The sequence below is a fragment of the Microplitis demolitor genome, chromosome 5, assembly GCF_026212275.2.
Source record: "Microplitis demolitor isolate Queensland-Clemson2020A chromosome 5, iyMicDemo2.1a, whole genome shotgun sequence".
In the NCBI taxonomy this organism is placed as follows: domain Eukaryota; kingdom Metazoa; phylum Arthropoda; class Insecta; order Hymenoptera; family Braconidae; genus Microplitis; species Microplitis demolitor.
Window position 1 is genome coordinate 7,542,037 of NC_068549.1, and position 10,464 is coordinate 7,552,500.

At 34.1% G+C, this 10,464-nt stretch overlaps 3 non-coding genes across 3 annotated transcripts in view; all 3 read left to right on the forward strand.

The window, feature by feature from the left end:
• The first annotated feature begins 6,185 nt into the window (after positions 1-6,185).
• LOC128667910 (small subunit ribosomal RNA) lies at positions 6,186-8,095 on the forward strand. The gene has a single exon (XR_008403824.1). It is a non-coding gene; the product is annotated as a small subunit ribosomal RNA (ribosomal RNA).
• Positions 8,096-8,512: 417 nt separating this feature from the next.
• LOC128667887 (5.8S ribosomal RNA) lies at positions 8,513-8,667 on the forward strand. Its single transcript, XR_008403801.1, has one exon. It is a non-coding gene; the product is annotated as a 5.8S ribosomal RNA (ribosomal RNA).
• A 241-nt stretch (positions 8,668-8,908) lies between these two features.
• The window catches only part of LOC128667872 (large subunit ribosomal RNA), a 3,925-nt gene continuing 2,369 nt past the window's right edge, over positions 8,909-10,464 (forward strand). Inside the window, exon 1 of the ribosomal RNA XR_008403789.1 lies at positions 8,909-10,464. This exon is cut by the window's right edge and continues 2,369 nt beyond it. This is a non-coding gene — a ribosomal RNA (large subunit ribosomal RNA).

Consider the following 10,464-nt stretch of genomic DNA (forward strand, 5'->3'; position numbering starts at 1 on the left):
GAAAAAACACAGTTTTTAATCATTTTCTGGGATATTTTATATATTATCGGAAATTAAAACTTTAAAACCGCTTGTTCATTAATGATTTTTGATTCTTAAACTTTTAAACTTTAGCATAAAGCATAACTTGTTAGAGTTTGAAAAACTCATAAAAAAACAATCGCATGCAATAAAATTTTTGAGCTCGAAGAGCTTGAAAATATAGTCACATTAATATTTTTGATTTCCTTGAGCTCGAAAACAGCGGGAAGTTTTGGGGCTGGCCCGCAGGGTCAACCGACAGACCGATTTTTTTTTTCGCAAACAGGTTCAAAAGTTTCGTTTGGATAAAAAAAGATGCCTGTGAGAATAAGAGCTCTCAATATTAACATTAAAAGGTTCCCCATTGCACTTTTCTATTTTCTATAAGAATAACATGGAAAAATATTTTTTTTTTGTCTTCTGATTTTTATATATAGCTATCGATGTGTCATAGGAATTATTGGCAGGCATATTTTTGTAGGTAATTGAATGCTCTACAAAAAAAGTTTCTTATTATTTTTGATAAATCAATTTGATCAAAAGTGATTTGAGGTTGAAGTCGAATTTATATTAAATTTTGAGATCATTTTACTTTTCTGGCGAAACTATCAGACCTATTACAAAATATCATGGGTCCTTTTTTGTAGACAATTTTATTCCCTAGAAGTTATTTTAATAAAGTTTTTTCGAAGTCCGCATTGTTTTCTAGTTATTTTTATTTTAATGTCAAACTCATAAAAGAAATCGTTTTCTGATCGATTTTAAGAGCTTGACATTAAAATAAAAATAACTAGAAAACAATGCGGAATTTGAAAAAACTTTGTTTGAATAACTTCTAGGAAATATAATTGTTTACAAAAAGGACGCATGATATTTTGTAATAGGTCTAATAGTTTTGCCGGAAAAGTAAAAAGATTTCAAAATTTAATATAAATTCGACTTCAACCACAAATAACTTTTGAACAAATTGATTTATCAAAAAATGATAAGAAACTTTTTTTGTAGAGCATTTAATTACCTACAAAAATATGCCTGCCAATAATTCCTATGACACATCGATAGCTACTTATAAAAATCAGAAGACAAAAATTTTTTCCGTTATTCTTATGGAAAATAGAAAAGTGCAATGCGGAACCTCTTGATGATAATATTGAGAGCTCTAATTTTGACAGGCATCTTTTTTTATACAAACGAAATTATTGAACTTGTTTGCGAAATAAAACAAAATAATTTATTATTTTTTGAATCACCCTAATATATATATCATTTCTAACTTTCTCAATTCAATCTCAACATTTAAATTCAATCGAATTTTATACCCTGTTTTACCAGCAACTGTTTCACACGGAATTTTTTCATGCACAAGACTCGAAAGAACTGTCCCTGCCCTGATAGCTAAGTTGGCAGCAAGCTAGCGAAAACTTTTTGCAGCAACTTGTCGCCAAGTTGGCCGCAAAAATTGGCATTTCCATAAGGTGATGACAACCTGTCACCAACTTTCTGAGGAAATTAAGGGCAACTTTCCGTTAACTAATGGAATGCCTACTTTTGCCAGCTTCTTTCTCAGAAATTTTATTCAAATTGTTTATCATCTAGTGAGCTTTCGTCAAAGTCAATTTTTGCGACCTGAAGTTTTGATTTCACGTACACGTCAAGTATATGCTTTAATTTGACTGTTGGTTGAGCTCAACTGGCTATTTGGGTATTTCACAAATCCCGTTAATACAGGAAATAAAAGTGGTCATGAAAAAAATGTCTTATAGAAATCGATAACATAAATTTCAATTATATCAATCATTGGACACTCAGCTTTTAGAATTATCCCAGATAGCCGCACTAACCGCAAGTTAACTTCAAGCTACAGTTGTATTCTGAAGCTGACTTAAAGGAAGGTGCTGGAGAGCAAGCAGTTACCTGTAAGTTGAAAGTAAATTGTCTGTAACTTGAATTCTAAATTTGATTACAAGTGTCACTGTCAGATAATGACGTTAAGTTGGTTGAAAGTTTCACTTTAAGTTGACGCCTAGTTTTTTTGTCAAATTGGATTAAGATGACGGCAGTAGATTTGCATCAATATGCATGCAAGTATTATCCAGCCGAGGTTTACCAGAAACGTGTCGTTAAGTTAGCCGTAGATGCTTTACTACAGAACTTGCTAAGCACCCTGATAACACGAGTTGATCGTGAAAAAGTTGGTCATTCATTAGTTTCCGACCAACTTGACGACAAGTTATCGACAACTTCAGCTTTTGCAACTTTTGGCTACAAGTTACCGCCAACTTTCTCAGAAAGTTGGTGCCAGTATGGAGCCGCAACTGGAATGCAAGTTTCTGAGGAAATTGAAAAGAAATTTACCGTCAACTTATGATTGCCAACTTTTGCAAGCAACTTTTGCCACCAACTTTCTCAGCAAGTGATCGTCAACTTTTTGGATTTACATTTTTTGCCACCAACTTTCTCAGAAAATGTCCATCAACTATTGGAGGTACCAACTGTTGGCGGTCAACTTGGTTCCAGTTGCGGCTGCAAGTTTCTCACCAACTTGGCGATCAGGGCAATTATAGTTGGATTAGCGAGACTTGGCATTTCGGTGGTTTACCCCCACCATCCAGGCGCAAGGTCTTAGGTATTAAATTTAGATGGTGGGGGTAAAAAACGAAAATATCCAAAACGCAAAATCTCGCTAATCCAATTATATATTTAGAGTGTGGCAATCAGAGATCAAGCTAATTACTCAACCATTAATGATAACAATAATAACAAGATATATTAATGGCTGAATTAGAATTTTCCAAAGCCAAATTCATAAAATAGTATGTAATCGCAGATAATCAAGACAGTTATCGGTATCAGCACTCCACCATCCATATGCAATCCTTAAACTTCTATCAGACGTTAACTTACACCTACTTAAGGAAGAGATGATAGGAGCAACTCTGATTGACCTGAAATAAGCTTTCGACTCAATATGGATATTCGGCCTGATATAAGAGTCATGTGGTACATAATAACTAACAGAAAACACACACTAAGAAAAGAAATTTTTCGTCATAACAAAAGTCAGGATTACGCAGCGAATTGTTATGGCAATAAAATAATATTGGTTAACGCAAAAAAATGACATTTGTTGTGGTAAGTAATGTGATTTTTCTGTTAAACAAATAGAATGAGTTGCGTGAAAAAATTTTTTAGATATGCATAAAATGATGGGATTTAATCAATAGAACGATATCGTCAATTAATAATTATTGAATAATTACATTTATATGAATATTCAAAAAGCTACAGTTTAGAAATCTAGTTAACCGTTACAAAGAGAGAACTATAAAAATACGCTGCATATGTAAATATTATAAAAGAGCAAGCTTAGAATTCTCGACAATTCAAACGTAGTATTGAGGATCACCGCTTATATAGTAATAATTACAATGAAAGCTATTATAAATATTTATAAAAACTTAATTTTCATTTAACAATGATTAATAGTAAAATTAAAAATAAATTATCTCCGTATAGAACAAACGATTCATGATGATTAAAAATGGTTTTAATCGCTTGAAATACAGATGAATCGTCAATTGATAATTGAAGAGTATTAAAAACAATTGAAATTAATATTATTTTACGATTAAAGACGATTCATGACGATTACAAATTTCTAATCGTCATAAATCATTTTTGATCGTAAAATAATAAATAATCTCTTGACGATTAGAGATGATTGAGTGTAAGGATTATGAGTATTAAAAATGATTAAATTTATAATCATTTTTAATCATCTCAAATCGTATTTTCTAATCAGGGATACAAATCAAAAACATTTTAAATTCATAAATCGTATAAATCTAAAGCCAAATATCTAAACTATGTTGGTTAAAATATACTGAATTAACATGAGGCAACCGTTACCTGGTGTTAAACATGCCATTTCTAGCCTGGCTGATATCATTTTCATGTTTACATTATTTTTTATTATATTTCATTTATTTATCGATCCAAATAAATTAATTAGTCATAACCTAATTTATTAGTTCTATTGTACATCGGTTGAAGTTTATTTTTAATATAATAATATAAGATTTTTTAAGAATCTTGTGAAAAATATTTCATTTATTATCATCGATTTAATTATTCTTTTTTATACATTTAGTTTTTTCTTTTATATCATGCAAATATTGTAAAAAGGACTAAGATATTTCAATGATAACGAATACTATTTTTTATTATTATAAATACGATATGAATAACAAAATTTACCACCTCTATAGTGATTTTGACTATCTGTCGTGTTACCATAACATTGTAACCTTTACAATCAACTATGATAAAATTCAATGTTTGAATAATATACTGTAAAAGTCAAGATGATGAATCCTAAAACCGAGTGATCGTACACACACGCATACCTGCACACACAGACATATATATATATATATATATATATATATATATATATATATATATATCATTTTTAAAAAGTTCAGTGTTCGTCTTTATTGTGTAGTTTTTCTCATGATATTGGTAACTTCAACGACTTTGATGCTAAATGCAACAATTTCAATTGTAAATTGTACGATCGCTCGATGTTAAGAATTATCATTTTATACTGCATTGACTATGATATTTAGATTATTATATTAATCATCTCGACTTTTAAAAATTTAATTACCATCTAAGGGAGTAACATTTATGAATGAAGTATTGTTAGCGCTAATATAAAAGTCTGTCCATGTATATATTGATTACAGTCATGATCCATGCAATTGCATGTATTTTCTAGTGACCTTATATTAATTTCAATTTGATTCAAAATAAAGACAATTGTTGTTATATCTTTCAATGATACCTTGCAAAAAAAAAAATGAATAAATAAAAAAAAAATTAATCGTTTTTATTCATCTATAAATAAATAAATTTTCCAATATATTTTAATAAATTACCATCTTTTTTTATTATGTTTTTACAAATATTTATAATTATTCATTATTATAATAAAAATATGCATAATTTTTTCCGTATAAATACATTCATCTAAATAATAATGATATATAGTTTTTTATTTTTTTTTTTTTTGCAAAAAAAAAAATGGTTCCAGCGTCTATAAAAAAGAAAAAAAAGCAGTTGTTCTATCTAACTTGAAATTTAATAAAAATGAAATGAATCATCATTTTTGGATATTAATATATATGAAATAAAAACATTCAATATGATCTACTATAGTTCAACAACTCTCAAGAATATTATCGTATATAATATCATAAGTGAGAAAAAATTCAAAATCAAACTTTTTTTTTAAGTAAATATACTAAAAATAATCGTAAATTGATAAAACATAAAGTATAATAAATATTAATAAAAAAATGATATTAAAAAGTATTTGAGAATTATTTTATTTTTTAATTAAAAATGATATCAAGTAATTAAAACAAAAAAATAATTAATTTACGCAATTTTTAAATAAGTTTCTTATAACGAATATTTATATGAATATTGAGAAGAAAAAGTTAATAATAAATCGCTGGTGTTATAAATTTAAACATTTTTCAAGTATCAACGTGTTATATAGATGCAGGGAGGTACCGTATTTCCGCTGCGGCTGACGCAGCCAGTAGTTAGCTCGCGACAAAGATTATTTTTTACGCCGGCTCGTACTAGTATGAAAGAGTAGTCAGTTGAAGCGATTCGAGTAAGCGCTGTCAGATACTGACTACGGCAAGTTGTATACTATTAACGTAACATTACCACGGGTTGATGTCTATGACTGAATGACTCTTTATGTGGTAAATCGCTACGGCGTTTATATAATATTATGTATAACTAAAAATTAGTGTACAAATATGAAACTGAGTATCGACTTACTTGTTTCCGAGCAAGAATAAAATATCACGTTTACGTGTATATAAAAAACCAAGTCGCTTTGATAATAAAATATCTAGCGAGAGTAATATTTATAAAAATGAGAGGTTGTTTGAAAAATAAAATTATTATTCAATATTGTGAATAAATAATGTAGATTCAAAAATTATAAAGTGTTGTAATAAGCAAATGCTTATAAAAACAGCACCACTTTTACAACAGATAGGATTTTTAAAATACTATCATGTATGTATAAAGTGAAAGAGGAGTTATTCTGATGTTTTAAAAAATAAAACATATAACGAAGCTCCCTGGTTGATCCTGCCAGTAGTCATATGCTTGTCTCAAAGATTAAGCCATGCATGTCTCAGTACATGCCGTATTAAGGTGAAACCGCGAATGGCTCATTAAATCAGTTATGGTTCCTTAGATCGTACCCACATTTACTTGGATAACTGTGGTAATTCTAGAGCTAATACATGCAAACCAGAGTTCCGACCAGAGATGGGAGGAACGCTTTTATTAGATCAAAACCAATCGGTGGCTTGTCCATCGTTACTTTTGGTGACTCTGAATAACTTTCTGCTGATCGTATGGTCTAGTACCGACGACGAATCTTTCAAATGTCTGCCTTATCAACTGTCGATGGTAGGTTCTGCGCCTACCATGGTTGTAACGGGTAACGGGGAATCAGGGTTCGATTCCGGAGAGGGAGCCTGAGAAACGGCTACCACATCCAAGGAAGGCAGCAGGCGCGCAAATTACCCACTCCCGGCACGGGGAGGTAGTGACGAAAAATAACGATACGGGACTCATCCGAGGCCCCGTAATCGGAATGAATACACTTTAAATCCTTTAATGAGGATCCATTGGAGGGCAAGTCTGGTGCCAGCAGCCGCGGTAATTCCAGCTCCAATAGCGTATATTAAAGTTGTTGCGGTTAAAAAGCTCGTAGTTGAATCTGTGTTTCATACTGTTGGTTCATCGCTCGCGGTGTTAACTGGCATGTTATGAAATGTCCTACCGGTGGATTTAGCTGAGGTTAAACTTAGCGGTCCAATTTAATCCTATCGCGGTGCTCTTAATTGAGTGTCGAGGTAGGCCGGTACGTTTACTTTGAACAAATTAGAGTGCTTAAAGCAGGCTTATTTTGCCTGAATACTGTGTGCATGGAATAATAGAATAGGACCTCGGTTCTATTTTGTTGGTTTTCGGAATACCGAGGTAATGATTAATAGGGACAGATGGGGGCATTCGTATTGCGACGTTAGAGGTGAAATTCTTGGATCGTCGCAAGACGAACAGAAGCGAAAGCATTTGCCAAAAATGTTTTCATTAATCAAGAACGAAAGTTAGAGGTTCGAAGGCGATCAGATACCGCCCTAGTTCTAACCATAAACGATGCCAGCTAGCGATCCGCTGATGTTCCTCCGATGACTCAGCGGGCAGCTTCCGGGAAACCAAAGCTTTTGGGTTCCGGGGGAAGTATGGTTGCAAAGCTGAAACTTAAAGGAATTGACGGAAGGGCACCACCAGGAGTGGAGCCTGCGGCTTAATTTGACTCAACACGGGAAACCTCACCAGGCCCGGACACCGGAAGGATTGACAGATTGATAGCTCTTTCTTGATTCGGTGGGTGGTGGTGCATGGCCGTTCTTAGTTGGTGGAGCGATTTGTCTGGTTAATTCCGATAACGAACGAGACTCTAGCCTGCTAAATAGGCGTTTTTGGTATCTTGAAAGATTTACTTGATTTTCGGATCAAGTGATTTTTACTACCAACGTAAATAAATATCTTCTTAGAGGGACAGGCGGCTTCTAGCCGCACGAGATTGAGCAATAACAGGTCTGTGATGCCCTTAGATGTTCTGGGCCGCACGCGCGCTACACTGAAAGAATCAACGTGTCTTCCCTGGCCGAAAGGCCCGGGTAACCCGCTGAACCTCTTTCGTGCTAGGGATTGGGGCTTGCAATTATTCCCCATGAACGAGGAATTCCCAGTAAGCACGAGTCATAAGCTCGTGTTGATTACGTCCCTGCCCTTTGTACACACCGCCCGTCGCTACTACCGATTGAATGATTTAGTGAGGTCTTCGGACTGATGCGCGGCAATGTTTCGGCATTGCCGATGTTGTTGGAAAGATGACCAAACTTGATTATTTAGAGGAAGTAAAAGTCGTAACAAGGTTTCCGTAGGTGAACCTGCGGAAGGATCATTAACGTATAATATACAATACAAAATTTTGTATCTGTAATATATATATACATATAAATATTACTTTCAAAAGTGTTAACACACGCTATATAAAAAGTAAATTGAATGAATACTTATGAGTATCTTCAGAAACTTTGTGTTCGATTATATTTGTATCACATAGTCATGGTAACCTATACTAGTCTATACTCTAAATTTCTTGTGCATATATTGTGTAGATGAGGTTTTTAAATGAATATACGCCATGGCTGAATTATATTTACAAAGTTTCGTTGCCATATACATCTGATGTATAGATGGCAATTTTACATTAGAATAGGATATAATATGTTTCTAATGTAAAAGACATTTTGTCAATGTATAAAAATTAAGTCAACAAGCATAAAATAGAAAATATCAATATTTTCTTAAAAAAGATGATTATCCTGAACGGTGGATCACTTGGCTCGTAAATCGATGAAGAACGCAGCTAATTGCGCGTCAACTTGTGAACTGCAGGACACATGAACATCGACATTTCGAACGCACATTGCGGTCCACGGATCCAATTCCCGGACCACACTTGGCTGAGGGTCGTTTATTATATAAAAACTGCTTACATTGATTGTACTAGCGAGAAAATATACAATGAATGTTCATCATCAATAATTGATTATAAAATATGATGATGTCGTTTGAAATAATTATTTTTTACTTGAATCAGTGAATTGTTATAATATTTTAGTGCAACTGATTTTCGAGTTTACGAATTATATTTATTTTATAAACCGTAAACAGTTGTTACTTTTTAGTTCACTTGTATTTTAATTCAAATTGACGACCTCAGATTAAGTGAGACTACCCGCTGAATTTAAGCATATTAATAAGCGGAGGAAAAGAAACTAACAAGGATTTCCTTAGTAACGGCGAGTGAACAGGAATTAGCCCAGCACTAAATCCTATGGTTATGCCATTAGGAGATGTAGTGTTTAGGAGGAATCATTTAACCCGAGATACATTATCATGTCCAAGTCCATCTTGAATGGGGCCATTTACCCATAGAGGGTGCCAGGCCCGTAGTGACTGGAAATTGTTTCAGGTGATTCTCTCCTTAGAGTCGGGTTGCTTGAGAGTGCAGCTCTAAGTGGGTGGTAAACTCCATCTAAGGCTAAATATTGTTACGAGACCGATAGCGAACAAGTACCGTGAGGGAAAGTTGAAAAGAACTTTGAAGAGAGAGTTCAAGAGTACGTGAAACCGTTCAGGGGTAAACCTGTGAAACCCAAAAGATCGAATGGGGAGATTCATCGTCAGCGTTTTTAGTATTAATGCAAGCTATGATGTGATAATAGAATCCTCGTGATCACTAGATTATACTTGCTTGTATTATTTTTTGCTAAATTTGTTGGCGTGCACTTCTCCTCTAGTAGAACGTCGCAACCTGTTGGATGTTTGTCTATGGCTCAACTGATAGCCTTTAGTATTTTATTATACTAAAGATCTTTGGTGTCCTGATAAACTGTTTGACAGTATACATATGGTATTGAGCCGCAATTATTTGCGTTAAACTTACCGCAAGCATGATTTTCTCCTGGTAGTGCGGATTTAATGCCGTCACTGGGAAAAATCTGCTGTTAGCTGTGTAATGTCTTTAACTGGCTTATTTACCGGTTAGCGATGCTACTGCTTTGGGTACTTACAGGACCCGTCTTGAAACACGGACCAAGGAGTCTAACATGTACGCGAGTCATTGGGATATATTTATATAAACCAAACCTAAAGGCGTAATGAAAGTATAGATTGTCTTAAGACAATTGAGAGAAGATGGGTTACGTTACGATGTAATCCCGCATTCTCAGGACGTTCTATTCTCATTGAGAAAGGGCGTACCTAGAGCGTACACGTTGGGACCCGAAAGATGGTGAACTATGCCTGGTCAGGATGAAGTCAGGGGAAACCCTGATGGAGGTCCGTAGCGATTCTGACGTGCAAATCGATCGTCTGAACTGGGTATAGGGGCGAAAGACTAATCGAACCATCTAGTAGCTGGTTCCCTCCGAAGTTTCCCTCAGGATAGCTGGCATTTATAATTTTGAGTCTCATCTGGTAAAGCGAATGATTAGAGGTCTTGGGATCGAAACGATCTCAACCTATTCTCAAACTTTAAATGGGTGAGATCTCTGGCTTTCTTGAATTTATGAAGCCATGAGATTTCGGATCAAAGTGCCAAGTGGGCCATTTTTGGTAAGCAGAACTGGCGCTGTGGGATGAACCAAACGTGAAGTTAAGGCGCCTAAATTAACGCTTATGGGATACCATAAAAGGCGTTGGTTGCTTAAGACAGCAGGACGGTGGCCATGGAAGTCGGAATCCGCTAAGGAGTGTGTAACAACT